This window comes from Callithrix jacchus, chromosome 3 (genome assembly GCF_049354715.1).
Source record: "Callithrix jacchus isolate 240 chromosome 3, calJac240_pri, whole genome shotgun sequence".
Classification (NCBI taxonomy): Eukaryota; Metazoa; Chordata; class Mammalia; order Primates; family Cebidae; genus Callithrix; species Callithrix jacchus.
The window spans coordinates 57,762,533-57,776,981 of record NC_133504.1 but is presented as its reverse complement, the minus strand read 5'-3'; the positions used below and the strand labels follow the sequence as shown (position 1 = coordinate 57,776,981).

The following is a 14,449-nucleotide window of genomic DNA, read 5'->3' as shown; positions in this document are numbered from 1 at the left end:
TTTTTTGTAGTGTAGTGATCTCACTACATGTACAGGCTGGTCTTGAATTCCTGAGTTCAAGAGATTCTCCCACCTCAGCTACCCAAAGTGCTGGGATTACAGGCATCAGCCACTACACCTGGCCAAAACATTAGTTTTAAGCAGAAACAAATTCTGGTTTGTGTTTTTTAAATACAAATTTTTTAAATACTAAGGTTGCTGAATGACAGTATGCTGTAGGGGTAGCAGTGGTACTGTTCTGGGAGTTCCATGTATCTTAAAGTATTTAATGCTCACAACAACCCCATAAAACAGATATTATTATCATCCTCATCTTACAAAAGACACTTACCTGCTGAGTAAGGCCTATAACTAGCAAGTAACAGCATTAAGATTTGAATGTGGGCAATTTGGTATCATATCTTGAACTCTTAACCACTATTCTAAATCTCTCTATATGGAGAGGCTGGTGGATTCAGCAGCGGGAAGAATCACAGAGAATGATAAATTATGCCTCCCGAGAAATTTACTTTATTAAAGGTCTCCAATAATCAGAAAGGAAATATCTTTCATGTAAACACTCCAAGTGTAATGCCTCTGAGTAGCACTTGAAGAATCTGGGATGCTTTCTATCACAATATACGGTACACTTTTTGTCCTGGCCACTAGGGGGAAGAGTGGAATGTCAAAAAATTTAAATCTCTTCCACAGATTCACAATAGTTGATAACTGGTTTTAGTTCTTTCTCTATACCAGAATATAAGTTATTTTGTAATTTTTGTGAGAGATCATTTCAGATCAATTTGTTAAGTATCAATAAACATTTCCTCTAGTTTTTTTTTAAATAAGTGGATTATGCTGAGGAAATAAAGGCAGACAAGAAATGTCTACTGTATGATTTCTCTTATATGAAATGTCCAGAAAAGACAAATCTAAAGAGACAAAAAAAAAATTTAGTAATTGTCTAGGGGAGAGGCTCAAGAGAACAGGAGTTCATAGTAAATGTGTATGAGGGATTTTACTGAGTGACAAAAATATTCTAAACTGATATGGTAATGGTTGCACATGTAAAATAAAATAAATGTACTAAAAATTTTGTTGAATTGTACACTTGAAACAGCGAATTATATAATATGTAAAATAAGCCTCAATAAAGTTGTCAAAAAACAAGAAATTTAATATTTTATTAATCAAACAAAAAATCTATTTATTCAAAAATATATAAAATATGTTAAATAGATACATAAAACTGTCTAGAGGGATATTATCTATTACCAGTGATTAACTCTCAGAAATGCTACTGTGGAGGACACTGGGAAACTTTTTACATTATATATTTTTCTATATGATTATTTTGGCAATAATGAAAAATTTTAAATGTAATCAAAAACTAATTTTTGGCCTGGTGTGGTGGCTCACGCCTGTAATCCCAACACTTTGGGAGACCAAGGCGGGCAGATCACGAGGTCAGGAGTTTGAAACTATGCCTGACCAATATAGTGAAACCCTATCTTTACTAAAAGTACAAAGTTGGCAGGGCATGGTGGTACATGCCTGCAATCCCAGCTACTCGGAAGGCTGAGGCAGGAGAATTGCTTGAATATGGGAGGTGGAGATTGCAGTGAGCCCCGATCACACCATTGCACTCCAGCCTGGGTAACAAGAGTGAAACTCTATCTCAAAAACAAACAAAAACCTGCTAATTTTTAACAGATGGGAAGTTAAGATATGTAAAACGCAATGAGATTTATAAGTATTACCTTTGGATGATAGAACATGGCTTATATTTTTTGTTTTTCTAGGTTTTTTTTTTCCAATTTTATTTATTTATTTTTTTACTTTAAAAAATTTTAACTTGACACATGATAAACTTATGGGATACATAGTGATGTTGTCACACATGTATGAATAGTGATCAGATCAGGGTAGTTAGCATATCTACCATCTTAAACACTTATCATTTCTTTGGGTTAGAACTTTGAATATCCTCCATCTAGCTGTTTGAAACTGTGTAATATATAACTGGTAACTATAGTCATCCTATAGTGCTGCAGGAAAATATGGAAGACTTCACAAATTGGCATGTCATTCATGCTAATCTTCTCTGTATCGATCCAATTTTAGTGTTTGTGCTGCTGAAGTGAGCACATTTGCCAATTTAAAAATGATTATATATTACTTTTCCGACAAAAATTGAACGGGTTGAATTTAAAATAGAAGGCCAGGAAACATTTGAAAAGGTTTTTGTTTTTGTTTTGTTTGAGACAGTGTCTCTGTCACCCAGGCTGGAGTGCAGTGGGGCCATCATGACTCACTGCAGCCTCAATTTCCCAGGCTCAAGCAATTCTCCCACCTCAGCCTCCCCAGTAGCTAGTGCCCACCATAAAACCCAGTTAATTTTTGTATTTTTTGTAGAGACAGGTTTTTGTCATGTTGCTCAGGCTGGTCTCGAATGCTTAGTTTCAAGTGATCTGTTTGCCTCAGCCTCCCAAAGTACTGAGATTACAGGAATGAGCTACCACGCCCGGCCTTGAATCTTTTTTTTTTTTTTTTTGAGATGAAGTCTTGCCTTGTATCATTTTTAAAAAGTCAACTTTAGCACAATATTTGTGGTATTTCACAGATAATATAACTTTTTTTTTGAGGAGGAGTCTTTCTCACGCCCAGGCTGAGTGTGGTGGCGAGGAGATCTCAGCTCATTGCAACCTCCGCCTCCCAAGTTCAAGCAATTCTCCTGCCTCAGCCTTCCAAGTAGCTGGGACTACAGGCATGCACCACCACAGATGGCTAATTTCCAAGTAGCTGGGACTACAGGCATGCACCACCACAGATGGCTAATTTTTGTATTTTTAGTAGAAACTGGGTTTCACCATGTTACCCAGGTTGGTCTCAAATTCCTAAGCTCAAAGGGATCCACCTGCCTTGGCCCTACAGGTATAAGCCACCTGCCCAGCCAACAGGACCTTTTTTTTTTTTTTTTAGCTCAAGAAAGACCTGTGGCTTAGACATTTAGACAAAAAGAAGTAACATCTACTGGCATTTAGTCTTAAATGCTGTCTAGTGAAGCTGGAAGGTATTTCTTTTTTTTTCTGAGACAGGGTCTCACTGTGTTGCCCAGGCTGGAGTACAGTGATCTGATCACAACTCACTGTAGCCTCGACCTCCCAGGCTCAAGCGATCCTCCTACCTCAGCCTCTGGAGTAGCTGGGACTACAGGTGCATGCCATCATGCCCGGTTAAGTTTTTGTATTTCTTGTAGAGATAGGATTTCACTATATTGCCCAGGTTGGTCTCACACTCCTGGGCTCAAGTGATTCACCCATCTGGGCCTCTCAAAGTGCTGAGATTGCAGGCCTGAGCCACTGCACCCGGCCAGGTATTTTTTTTCTCATTTTCATTTGCATCTACAAATTTATATAGGATGGGAGGGAAAATATTCATGAGATTAGAAACTGGGATCTTTATTTTAAGATTCAAGTTCATTAGCACATGTCTGATGACAAATGTGGCCAAAGAGAGCCTGGCAGGAACAAGATAGTTAAAATGATAATGGAGATAGAGTAGGGGTGAAATACCTAACAGGGAATTTACTATAAGGAAGGGATGACCCAGACCATTCTGCAGGACCGGAATCATTGATGGCAGATGTGACCTTGAGGGACAACATGTAGTTGAACTAGAAATTTCTCCCTACCTAGATACTATACAATATCTTGAAGAAAATGTCTGTATTTGATGCGTTTGAAGTGCTGTACTGAGAAAGCCACTTCTAAGAGTGACACTGGAGCAAGTACCTGAAAGAAATGCTGAGCCCCAGCTGCACTGGCAGAAACCTGTTTCAGCTGCCCTAGAAACAGAGAGCAAGGCACCAGTGTTAAGGGTGGAGGGTCTCCAGGTTCTTTGCATCTTGAACAAAGAATTGGGCAAAATGCACAAAACCAAGAAAAAATAAAGGATTTATTGAAAATGAAAGTATATTCCACAGTGTGGGAGCAGGCCAGAACATAGGGGCTCAAGGGCCCCATTACAGAATTTTGGGAAGTTGAAATACCTCTACTTGGGATGCACTCTATGTAAATGGAGAGGATGAAGTAAAGCCCTATGAAGAGGGTATTTCCTGTCATAGTGGAAGTGTGAATGGCCTTATGTTCCCTGCCTCCAGACCCTGTTTTCCTGCCTCATTTTCCCACTGAGAGATGCGATCCTCATAAATCTTTATGGGAGGCAGAGGGACCTGTGGTCTTTTTTCTGTAAGTGCTTCATGCTGACTTGGGGCATAGTTCCTACCTATTGGGGATTATGGAATTTTTACCCTGCTCTGTTTAGTGGAGGTAGGGTAGTTTCTTGATGGCCAGGGGTAGTGTCTTCACCTGGAACTGGCTGAAATCTTTGTTGCATGATCATCTGGAGCTTATGGTCTCTAGGCGAGACAAAATGAATTTGGTTAAAAGATTTAATGGGCCAGGCACGGTGACTCACACCTGTAATCCCAGCACTTTGGGAGGCTGAGGCGGGTGGATCACGAGGTCAAGAGATTGAGATCATCCTGGCCAACATGATGAAATCCCAACTCTACTAAAAAATCCAAAAATTAGCTGGGTGTTGTGGCACATGCCTGTAGTCCCAGCTACACAGGAGGCTGAGGCAGGAGAATTGCTTGAGCCCAGGAGGTAGAATTTGCAGTGAGCCGAGATCGAGCCACTGCACTCCAGCCTGGAAACATAGTGAGACTCTGTCTCAATTAAAAAAAAAAAAAGATTTAATGAGAACCTGTTATATGTAAATTTTTGGTGTTGCAAAAGAAGTAGCACTTGAATATAAATTTTCTCTCAGCAAGGTAACAAGACAACTTTACTTTCTGCAGAAAGGGTACACTCACCAGTAGTTTGCCACAAGAGGACAAAGAAAAGGTAGACATATTCATCCCTTACAAGCTGGCCCCTACTGCTGTGCCCTACCTCCATTGGCTGGAGCTGGGCCTCACAATCTAAACTATGTTGATTGGCTAATAACTCAAAACTTTTTCTAAAAGGGTAAAGGCAAGAGAGAACAAAGGAAAAGAGGAAGTCATTTATGAAAGACTTAAAGAAGCAGTAACACTTCCAAATAAGGAAGGGGAATTAACTATGGGCTGAGGTCTCCCTGGGCTTGTCCAGACACGTCAGGGCAGATATCTGGGCTACAGTATAAGAACTAGGAACACAGAACATACCTATTTCTTTATTATAACTAAGAGCTACTTAGGATTATTAACAAAAGGTTTTAGAGTAAACCAACCTTTGAAGAAGCTGTTATTCATCCTTAATAAGCTAAGAAGAAAGCTTTGAAAAGAAACTTCTATATACTTTTATTTTCTATGAACCTCTCTCAGGGGGTGGATACCTATGCTGTCAAGAATGTTTGTTATAGAGATTTGCAAAAGAAAAAACAAAACCTGATCTGTTCTAGAATTCATGTGTTTCCTTAAGGTCTTAGCACAAATGACTTCATTTTGATTTGGTTTAGTTTGTTGAGGCCTAGTGTATGAGCTTAGTCCAAAACGATGGCTTCCCAGAATCCTGTTTACCAAAATTCCTCCTTTTTGGTCAAGTTTTCATTTAGGTGAGAGTGTGACCAAAAGTTAAGGCCTCAGTGCCACTCTCAGTTACCATCATTTTGGGTTTCCAGTCACAGCACATCATTTATAGGTTACAGTGTCCTCATGGTTGCACATTTCCTTCAGCTCCAGTTATTCCAGTTGAAGAGAGACCATATGACATTCTAGAGATGGCTGTATGCAAGCATTTAAAACCTTTGAGAGAATACAGTGCACCAGGGAGACTATTTTTATAACTATGGACTATTGGGAGGATAATAGCAAGAGTTTGGAGTCAGCTCCTTACCCAAGGTCCCCCATAAACCAAACCTCCTAAAATCAAATAGATCAAAGAATGAGCTACATAAAGTTTACTCACTTAACTAGGCAGGCTCTTTGTTAATCCCCTACCACTGGATTTCTGTACTCTTCATTCGATATATTTCTCTATAGGCCACAAGTGCCAGCAGCTGCACAGATACTTCTTTGTTCAGCCAATTCTATCATAACTTTCACAAAAGAATTTAAAGTCTGTTGCATAACTGTAGCCTTTACAGTAGAGTTTCCTATATACCCTATCATGAGGGATACATTTCTTTTTCTCTTTTTTTTTTTTGAGACAGAGTCTCATTCTATTGCCCAGGGTGGAGTGCAGTGGCACAATCTCGGCTCACTGCAAGCTCTGCTTCCCAGGTTCAAGTGATTCTCCTGCCTCAGTCTCCGAAGTAGCTGGGATTATAGGCTCCCATCATGACACCCAACTAATTTTTGTATTTTTAGTAGAGACAGGGTTTTACTATGTTAGCCAGGCTGGTCTTGAACTCCTTACCTCAGGTGATCCGCCCACCTCAGACTCGCAAAATGCTGTTATTATAAGCATGACCCACTGTACCCAGCCTGAGGGATACATTTCTAATCATTGCTTTTTTTACTTTAACCCACGGAAAAAGGACCTAAAAAATGATGCCCTGTTAGAAGAGCGAAGGCCTTCTGGCAGTGTTTTCTTTAAGCCACGATGCGGGTTAAGAGGAGTGAACAAATGTTTTGTTTTTGACTGATTAGGAGGCAACGTATGTACAATTAAAGTTTCTCACCTACATTGGGCCTTCATCTTTTATCTACCAAAGTGTGCCCTTATACCGTATAAGGCTGTCTGCAAATTCCTTCACAATAAAAGTATATCCCATTAAGGCACGTAACAGACCCGTTTTCCACTTCTATTGTTCATAGAGGCATATGAAAAAATATTCAAAGATAAGAGTTTCATGACAGTAGGAATCTTATCTGTGAATTTGGGAAAAGCTGTTCATATTAAGAATGTCGTCTGCTTCTTGGGAGACATTTCCCTGGGTAGCTTTACCTCAAGGACTCCAATGAGCGCACAGTTCCAAAAGCGTGGAGGGACCCGGGACCCTTCTCAGTTGTGTGAGACCGTGAACCCAAAGCCCTGGGTTCTGAAGTTTTCTTGTAGTGTGAATGACAAGGACAGTCTTTCTTTAATGTTTCCAGAAGACCCAAACCATAAAAAAGCTTGTTTTCACCTGGTGAAAGTACACTGTAGAATGATAATCTACTGTTATAACATCCACTCTCTTGCATGGGAAAGTTTTTACACAACCAGAAAACATATATTGAAAATAACAATAGAATGAATCCCTTTATACAATGTTTAAATGGCCCACCGGGTGGCCAGATTTAATTGTCTTCCCAGGAATATGGAACCAAGCATTGGTTATAAAATGTTTGTTGTTGTTGCTGTTTGTTTTGAAATGGAGTTTCACTCTTTTTGCCCAGGCTGGAATGCAATGGCACAATCTTGGCTCACTGCAACCTCCGCTTCCCAGGTTCAAGTTATTCTTTTGCCTCAGCTTCCTGAGTAGCACACGTTACCACGCTCAGCTAATTTTGTATTTTTAGTAGAGATGGGGTTTCACTATGTTGGCCGAGCTGGTCTTGAACTCCTAAACTCCAGTAATCCACCCGCCTTGGCCCCCCAAAGTGCTGGGATTATAGGCATTATCCACCGCACCTGTCCAGTTATAATATGTTTTAAACAATTTTAGTATCAGCTGATTTAATATGAAAATCTGACAGTATTTTCTTGGTATTTAATTAATTTTTGTTCTACTCAGGTTAGTAGCTTTTTACAAGGAAATTTGGTTATTTCTGTGGTTTACAATAACAATATAATAACCATAATTATAATTGATAGCATATACTATTTTAGAAATCCCATACAACTTTGAAACATATATTCATATTATTCACAAAAATATAAACTAAAGAAAACTGAACATTATTTTAGCAATCCTATGTACCTTAACATGTCAAATAATCCTGTTTACCTCTTTTCTGAATGTTTTCAGGGTCCTTTTATCTATACAAAAATCCAGGGATTAGGAAAGACAATTTTGAAACTGAAGTTTGATTTTAGAATTCCAGAAGCATAAATTATTTATTTTGCCAAAATGATGACTCAGAAATTTTAAACTAGTAAAAATCTTTCATAACTTTTACAAACACACACCCTTGACTGTTCTTACACTCTTTATATGTAAAACTTTCTAGTAGTCTTTTTTTTTTTTCTTTTTTTTTTTTTGAGACAGAGCCTTGCTCTTGTTGCCCAGGCTGGACTGCAATGGCATAATCTCGGCTCACTGCAACCTCTGCCTGCCTGGTTCAAGCAATTCTCCTGCCTCAGCCTTCTGAGTAGCTGGGATTATAGGTGCCCACTATCATTACTGGCAAATTTTTGCATTTTTAGTAGAGATGGGGTTTTGCCACGTTGGCCAGGCTGGTCTCAAACTCTTGACCTCATGATCTGCCCACCTCAGCCTCCCAAAGTACTGGGATTACAGGCATGAGCCACTGTGCTGGTCTCTAGTAGTCTTAATTGCATGTTACAATGGCGACTCTTAGCAATTTTAACCTTAATGTAAAACCTGGTAAGTTATGTTCTAATAAGGTTTGACTATTTCTAGCATAGTTAGGGTGTGGCTAATTCCACACATCCCCAGGCCTGACCTAGGGTAGGGTCCAGCCCTAAAGGGTCCTGTGAGCCCCTCTCTGCTGGTGTGGAGATGAGAAACTGTGAATATAAAGACACAAGACACTGAGATAGTAAAAAGAGAGTTTGCACCCAGGGGTCCACTGCCAACCAAAATTCGGAGTCCTGCAGTGGTCCTGAGTGCCTGGACACTCGGACTTTTATTGAGTACAAAGCAGGGGGAAGGGTAGACAGGGTGAGGTAATGGTGGTCAGTGATAGGGTCAGGTAAATCACGTGTCTTGGTGACAGGGGCTCAGGATTTTCAAGAAGCCAAGGCAAGGAGAAAACTTAAGGCATCAGCACTTTTTTCATACTTGTCAAGAAATAACAAGGTCACTTAGATTTATGTCACTATTACTAATTCTCATCTTTTGAGAAAGAGAGGAACCAGGTGCAGAAGCAGAACATGAAAGTGAACATGGAACATGACCGCGGAAGCACAGCATCACACAGACAATTAAGCCCCCAGATGTCTGCGGGCCTCCCTGACAGCTGCCAGGCCTACCACAAGAATTTGGAAGAGCAGAGTTTTCTCTTAATTCCCCCAAGGAAGGCAACATCTCGGCCATCTTGGACGTCTCCTTTCCTAGCTGGCTAAACTGCAGGCACTTTCACAGCACTGGTGCTGCTGCACAACTGAGGTGTCCTCCAGCAGCCCTTATGTGGGCGTGACAGAGGACTTAGAGCACCTTGCCTTAGGGTTACCCCTTTTTCCGATGCCATTTGAGTCCCATACTTCTTGACCTGAGACTTATTAGTAAGATTAAAGATTATATGATTATATATATATGTATATATTTATGATTACCTGGGAATAGCTATGTGATTATTTATTATTAGATATTGGAATAACTACATAACTATATCTCTAATTCTATATTTACATGAGAGCAGACTGAGGCCTCAGACCCTTGCCTCAGCTCCTGTGGGGTTCCCCCAAACACTTAGCTGAAAGCAGGCAAGTTAAAGAATTTTCAAAAACTAAAGAAGCAGCTTGTGACCTTAAAGCATTTAGCAAACCTAATATTTGAACATAACTTAGACCATACATTTGCATTTTGAAAACATTGTATTTTACCAATAATCTTTAAAACCATCTTTATTTCCCAAAGATTGCTAAAGTCATGTGAACTAAAAGGCATTACACTTTCTACTTTTCTGACAAAATATTTGATTTAAGTTCTTATTATTATTACTGTCATTTTGTTTGAGACAGAATCTGGCTCTGTAGTTCAGGCTGGAGTGCTATGGCTCGATCTCAGCTCACTGCAACCTCCACCTCAGGGCTCAAGTGATTCTCTTGCCTCAGCTTCCCAAGCAGCTGGGATTACAGGTGTCTGTTACCACGCCCAACTAATTTTTCTATTTTTAGTGGAGACGGGGTTTCACCATGCTGGTCAGGCTGGTCTGGAACTCCCAACCTCAGGCTATCTGCCCACCTCAGCCTCCCAAAGTTCTGGGATTATAGAGGTGAGCCACTTTGCCTGGTCTAATGTCTTATTATTATTAAACCAATTAATTTAAAACTTTACATGGGAGATAAACAGTGACTTTTACTTTTACTCTGTTTGCACAGAGAGAAAGAGACCAGAGACTGACTAGTAAGAAATTCTTGCCCTTTTGCCAGCATGCCAGGTTTCTGGGTTCCCTCTTCCTGAGAGGCCCTAGCCACCCTGTTTGACTGTATGCAGAGACACTGCTATGAATTAAGAATATTCATAGGTAGTTTACATATTTTGGAGAAACTAGGAAGAGAGAGAAATATGACTCAAATTCTATTTGGGAGAGTAAACACAACAAACTTAAAATATCAGGCAGCCTAAAATCCAAAAAGTTAGTCTAAGGATAGAAAGCTGGTGTTCTCCATTATATTAATTCCTGCAGGCCCGACAAAGGTAGCTTAGGAATTTCAGATAAATGGAACCAATGATGACTTGTTAAAAATGCATAGGAAACAAAATAACTATTCACAGAACCGAATAAAAGCCTTCCACTAAAAACTAAAAAGCATTATGGTTTTACATACATGGATACACAGCAAAGTCAGAGGTGCATTAACAGTAAACGAATTACAAACTAGAAGTAAAAACAAGCAGGAAATCAACTCTAAATTTTCCCATTCGATTTACCTTGGAAGCTGCAGTGTTACCTAGGGCCCCCAAAAACCCATATAATGAATGTTTTGTTTCTGATACACAATTCAATATCCCTACATTCACCAATATTATTTTACACTCTGTGCAGTCAAGAAATCCACTTCCGGCACACGACCAATAAGTACTCTAGTACTATCCATACAAAACAGTAAACATATAGTGAAGCAATGCAAGCAAGTATGTGAAATTTGGCTTTATGCTAAATACAGCTTCATGCTTAACTATATTAAAAAAGAGTGGCCAGGCGCAGTGGCTCACACCTGTAATCTGAGCGCTTTGGGAGGCTGAGGTGGGCAGATCACAAGGTAAGGAGATTGAGACCATCCTGGCTAACATGGTGAAACCCTGTTTCTACTAAAAATACAAAAATTGGCTGGGTGTGGTGGCACACACTTGTAGTCCCAGCTACTTGGGAGGCTGAGGCAGGAGAATTGCTTGAATTTGGGAGGCGGAGGTTGCAGTGAGCTGAGATCATGCCACTGTACCCCAGTTTGGTGACAGAGTGAGACTCCACCTCAAAAAAAATTGCCAAACTGCCAATGAATTTTTTTTTTTTAGACAGAGTTTCGCTCTTGTTACCCAGGCTGGAGTGCAACGGCGCAATCTCAGCTCACTGCAACCTCCGCCTCCTGGGTTCAGGCAATCCTCCTGCCTCAGCCTCCTGAGTAGCTGGGATTACAAGCACACACCACCATACCTAGCTAATTTTTTGTATTTTTAGTAGAGACGGGGTTTCACCATGTTGACCAGGATGGTTTTGATCTTTTGACCTAGTGATTCACCCGCCTCGGCCTCCCAAAGTGCTGGGATTACGGGCTTGAGCCACCGTGCCCTGCCAATGAATGTTTTACAATACTTCTTATTTTACTTTAATCCAGACTGAGAGTTTTAACTATAAAAATGCTAATTAGCCAAATATCTCCAGTTACTTATCAGGTTTTAAACAATATTATTTAAACTTTTTCCACATCTTTCTCCTCGACTTAATGGTTCCTTACTACATTGTTTCATCAATAACTTTTCAAATCTAATTTGAACTAACTTTTAGATAACTTCTGAATTAGACAAAATTATTCTTTTTTCCACTAATAACTATTTCTGGCACATTTTGTATACAGAATTATGTGTTAACTAGAATTTTTATCTTTAGTAACCTAAAACTTTAGTGAAACCCTAAAAAGCAAGAAATCCTGAACTATCAGATATGGACACTTATAGATAAGAACAGTTCCACAATTTCAGAAACATATTTTCCTATATTACAATGCTTTCTTACTTGGAATGTTAGAAACAAGTGCCCAGTGCCTGTTTGGAAACCGGCAGGTAGGCAGAAAATTCTTCAGCATGGCAAATTTACTTCTGCAGAAGGGTGCAGCTTGTACCAGTCACAATCACAAAGGCACACTGAGCAGGATAGGACAGGGGTTTTTATCCCTAATGCAGTTACTAGCACTTCTGTGTCTTTTTCCCATTGGCTGGGGTTGGACCTCACAATCTAAGCTAACTCATTTGGCTAAGGTTTAAAATTGGATAGGGTCTATTAGGCAGGAAGGAAGAGGGACTGTCTGTTACTAGGTGGGGAGGCATATTTGGACTTGTCTTGGTGCGGCAATGGCAGGAACGTTGTTTACAGAACAGGTATCTAGAAGACAAGGAAGTATAAGGAAGTTGGTCTTAAGAAACAAAGAACAGGAATTAAAGCTTTTTGAAGAGGAATTTATCATCTCTGACAAAAATGACTCAGGTATTAAATGGGCATTAAAAACAACTTTAAGATTTTAAATTACTGGTAGGGTGTGGTGGCTCATGGCTGAAATATGCATTTATCTCAGTGATACTTTGAATAGAATGGGAGGCAGTCTTCACCCCAAGCAGCTCCCAGCTTGAATTAATACTGACATTTAAAAATATCTAGCAGGCCAGGCGCGGTGGCTCAAGCCTGTAATCCCAGCACTTTGGGAGGCCGAGGCGGGTGGATCACGAGGTCAAAAGATCGAGACCATCCTGGTCAACATGGTGAAACCCCGTCTCTACTAAAAATACAAAAAATTAGCTGGGCATGGTGGTGTGTGCCTGTAATCCCAGCTACTCAGGAGGCTGAGGCAGGAGAATTGCCTGAACCCAGGAGGCGTAGGTTGCGGTGAGCCAAGATCACGCCATTGCACTCCAGCCTGGGTAACAAGAGCGAAACTCCATCTAAAAATAAATAAATAAATAAAATAAAATAAAAATATCTAGCAAAGACAAACATAACCCCAGCCCTTCACGAGGCCAAGGCAGGTGAATCACGAGGTCAGGAGATTAAGACCATCCTGGCCAACATGGTGAAACCCCATGTCTACTAAACATACAAAAATTAGCTAGGCGTGGTGATGCATGCCTGTAATCTCACCTACTTGGGAGGCTGAGGCAGGATAATCACTTAAACCAGGTAGTCGAAGGTTCTGGTGAGCTGAGTTCACGCCACTGCACTCCAGCCTGGCGACAGAGCAGGACTCGGTCTCAAAAAAAATTAATTTACGCAAAAAGTATTGGTTTGGTGAAGAAAGTCAAGACAACTTGAGGTGAGGAGGGAGCTTGGGGGGTTTCAGATCACAGGCCAACAGTCACATTCTTTTGAGTTTCTGATTAACCATTCCCAAAGAAGCAATCAGATATGCATTTATCTCAGTGAGACTTTGAATAGAATGGGAGGCAGGCTCTCCCCAAGCAGCATCCAGCTTGAATTAACACTGACATTTTAAAATATCTAGCAAAGACAAACATAAATTTCAGACAAAATGTATGCTGACAATTCTAAAGGCATTTCCATTTTTATTCTACAAATAATTTTGAAGCTAGCTTGTTTAGTAAAGTTATACTTTAAATCATGTGAACTTGAAGATTGCTTAGACATATTTACTTAATTTATGAGCACTTTTCACTTATAAGCCAATTTTGGTAGACACAACATATAACAAGTGTACATACAAATAAACACATCTAGACATGTATACACACACATAGATGAAGATCCAGTAGCTTGGAACCTTAGCCATGAGATAGCAGCAATGCAAGCTTGCCCCAATAGATAATTCAGTTAAGACTGTGTAACCAATATTTCAGTTAAAGCAATTTCCATGGCAGTTTGATTTTTAAAGGCCAAATCTTCCCAGATTCCAAAGAGCACTGGGGCATGTACCAAAGGAGGGTGTCACACATTAACCAGGTGTGCTTAGAACCACAGCACAAAAGCCTGGATACATGCAATGTCATTTCACTTTCCCATTAGACAGTAGACTGCAGATGCCAAACAATGTTGAGGCCAAACAGCATTGCAGCTGCCAGAGAAAATTCTAAGAAGGGTTTAGTACTAGATCTCAGTGCCTCTGCCAAGAGCATCCCCTTTTGAGGAAAGAGACCCAAGCATTTAGGATCACCTCCCCCTTGACTTCCACGCTGCATTTCAATAGAAGTAAAGGCTGGCCAACCAGCACCTCCTTAATCACCTTCCTATAGATAACAGGCGTAGGATGGGGGAATCTTTCCAGAAGGCACTGTTTTTACTTAAACAAGATCAAATTCCCACCCTGTATCAGAATCTAGAAACCGAGCTCCCGAACACCGAATGGGAAAGGAAAGCGTTTATTATCACAGCCGGGAGCTGAGGAAATGACCTGTCCAAATTCAGCTCATCTAACAAAGGAAGGTT

The 14,449-nt window shown here is 40.2% G+C and overlaps 1 pseudogene; it reads right to left on the bottom strand.

The window, feature by feature from the left end:
• Nucleotides 1-2,033: 2,033 nt before the first annotated feature.
• Nucleotides 2,034-2,127, bottom strand: LOC118152544 (U6 spliceosomal RNA; annotated as a pseudogene).
• Nucleotides 2,128-14,449: the final 12,322 nt, after the last annotated feature.